Source organism: Acyrthosiphon pisum, chromosome A2 (genome assembly GCF_005508785.2).
Source record: "Acyrthosiphon pisum isolate AL4f chromosome A2, pea_aphid_22Mar2018_4r6ur, whole genome shotgun sequence".
Lineage (NCBI taxonomy): Eukaryota > Metazoa > Arthropoda > Insecta > Hemiptera > Aphididae > Acyrthosiphon > Acyrthosiphon pisum.
In genome coordinates, this window is record NC_042495.1 from 17729367 (window position 1) to 17732118 (window position 2752).

Consider the following 2752-nt stretch of genomic DNA (forward strand, 5'->3'; position numbering starts at 1 on the left):
TTATGAATATTTAATAATATGAACACATTTATTTTTTTTACTCTTAATTTTAATTTAATTTTCTCAGCCACAGATTTACAATTAATTTTAACACATTGATTTGGGGGCCTATATCGGATTGGGGCTTTGGGGGCCGATGTACAATGCACACCTTGCACACCTGGTAGTTGCGGCACTGATTATTTAGTATCTATCTACATATACCAGGGTGGGTGATCTTAGAGTTTAACTTTAAATGTTTTTGTTTATATTTATTTGTATGTTTTAAAATAGAACATTTTTTACAAGTTACCTATTCATTTTTCAGAATCAATAATATTGGTTATAATATATTTTTACATTGTGTATTCCTTTATCAAAAAATCCACTCATGGTAGAAAAAGTTTTACCAAATACATTGAGGAGAATTAATTAATCATGAATTTGTCATGGTAACACTAACATCTGTGGCCAATGAATCTATACAATTAGGTACTTAATTAATAATAATATTTGTAATGTATTCAGTCAAAAATAACTAATAAGTATTGTTTTAAATTCTAGATAGATATTGACTTAAACGGAATATACTATAAAAATTGAAGAAGTGTATCTAAAATGCATTAAAATATTGGACGAACGGATACATAATAATGCCAACATACCAGATTTAACCAATAGTAAGTACTCTATAAATTATAGTATAAAATATATTATTTTGTTTAGCTGTGCTGCAATAACTTATACAATCCTAAGAGTCGTGTGTATTATATACTACTACACATTTGTGTTTTAAACATTAAGATTCAAAAATAAAATCATAGAATAATATTAAATACATAATAAATATACATTAATAGGTATAATTCCTAATACTTATATTCTTATAACAGCTGGTCTTCTCAAAATAACATTGAGTTATTTACTAAGCACAATTTTATAGAAAAATGAAATATTAATATTATGATTTTAGAATGTTAAGTATTTAAGGGATCATTACCGCATTTTTAATTTACAGCTTATGATATATTTTCTAGGTTGATATTGATATATAAAGTGAATATACAGGCAATACCAATTTAAATTCAACTTTTGAAAAATCATTCAATATTCCGTTTTACGATTTGTCGCTAGGTAATATTTGAAAACTATTTACATATACAAATACAATGTATGGTACATTTTTTACATGCTTAAGATTTAATACTAGCCCAGTTTAATTCTCACTAACTAAAGAAATGACAAAATCATAAATTTTTATACCTTCATGAATAAATGTAGAAAGCATGTTATAATATTACAAATAAATTATTTCCAATAGGTAGGTATTATTGTACTAATATTTTGTATTATAATAATATTCCATAGTAAAAAAAAATATGGTAAATTCAATATTAAACCATTGAAATATGATTCCTATAAATTTATATACAGTATAATCTGCTTTTATTAAGTACCTTACCTACAAATACCAGGGTGGGTGATATTAGAGTTTAACTTTAAATGTTTTTGTTAATATTTATTTTTATACTTTAAAATAGAAGATTGTTTATATAGTGTATTCGTTCCTTTGTTAAAATATGTACTCATAATGAATATAGAATATGGTAGAAAAGGTTTTACCAAATACATTGTGCAAGAATTAATTAATCATAAATTTGTCATTGTAACACTATCTTCTGTGGACATTGAATCTATACAATTAGATACTTAATAATAATATTTGTAATATATTCAGTCTAAAATAACTAATAAGTATTGTTTTAAATTCTAGATAGATATTGACTTTAACAGAATATACTATAAAATTGAAGCCTAATTAATATTATATCTAAACTAGGTCCCATACTCGATATTAGTGCTAAACTATTAATTTTTAAAATACAGCACAATCAGTGGCGCAATGAGGATTTGTTTTTGAGTGGTTACGCCAATGTATATACCTACGCCATGGTGATTGTGATGTTTTGATGGTAATCATTAGGATTAAGGTCATAGAACTATAAAAGTCGGATGAGCTAAAATTGACAAATAATTAAATATGCATTCAAATCTATAAATCGTTTCACCTTATTGTTACAACACCTACCGTAGGAGACATAAAATATACCTAATAACAAAAAATTATTATGACAGGATATTTAAACTTCAAATTAATAAATAAAATACGTTATTAATTAATTTTAATTTTTTAAATAGGTAATACTTATTTAAAATTTCGATCTACATATAATATTATGATGTGACTAGGTATTACATATTATAGGAGTGTTGTCAATGGGTGACATATTCACTTAAATCACCGATGTACAAAAAAACTTAAACATAATTTATATACCTATGCTTATTAAACCCTAAACTATTGTACAACGCAAATGATAAAAATTATAATATTATTCCATGGGTACCATGAAAATTTCAAGTCCTTATTGCTATATCATGCTTTTGGCTGTATGTGTTGCGGTTATGCAAATCAGTCAGCCAGGACTTGTTCCCTCATATACATAATATACAGAAGATATACGCAATACGCGTACATATATCATATTAGTACATACTCGAGTATATAATATGTATATACCCAAGTATATAATGTAAATGTATTACCATTGATTATTACTATTAGTATATTTAATCAATGGTATTACACAGGGTGTAACAATAAGAAGACCGGAAAAAAAATCATGCTATTTTAACGTTTGACAAAATTTGTTAACATAATATGATTAGTAAACAATTTATGATATATACTCATGTTGGCAAATTCCCTAAA

The 2752-nt window shown here is 25.1% G+C and overlaps 2 long non-coding RNA genes across 2 annotated transcripts in view; one reads left to right on the forward strand and one right to left on the reverse strand.

Annotated features, from left to right (window-relative positions):
- The window catches only part of LOC103307712, a 300213-nt gene that overhangs the window by 23476 nt on the left and 273985 nt on the right, over positions 1 to 2752 (reverse strand). The gene's annotated exons all lie outside the window — the stretch shown is intronic.
- Positions 313 to 1288, forward strand: LOC103311718. The gene is made up of 3 exons (XR_511283.3): positions 313 to 471; positions 544 to 659; positions 1017 to 1288. It is a non-coding gene; the product is annotated as an uncharacterized LOC103311718 (long non-coding RNA).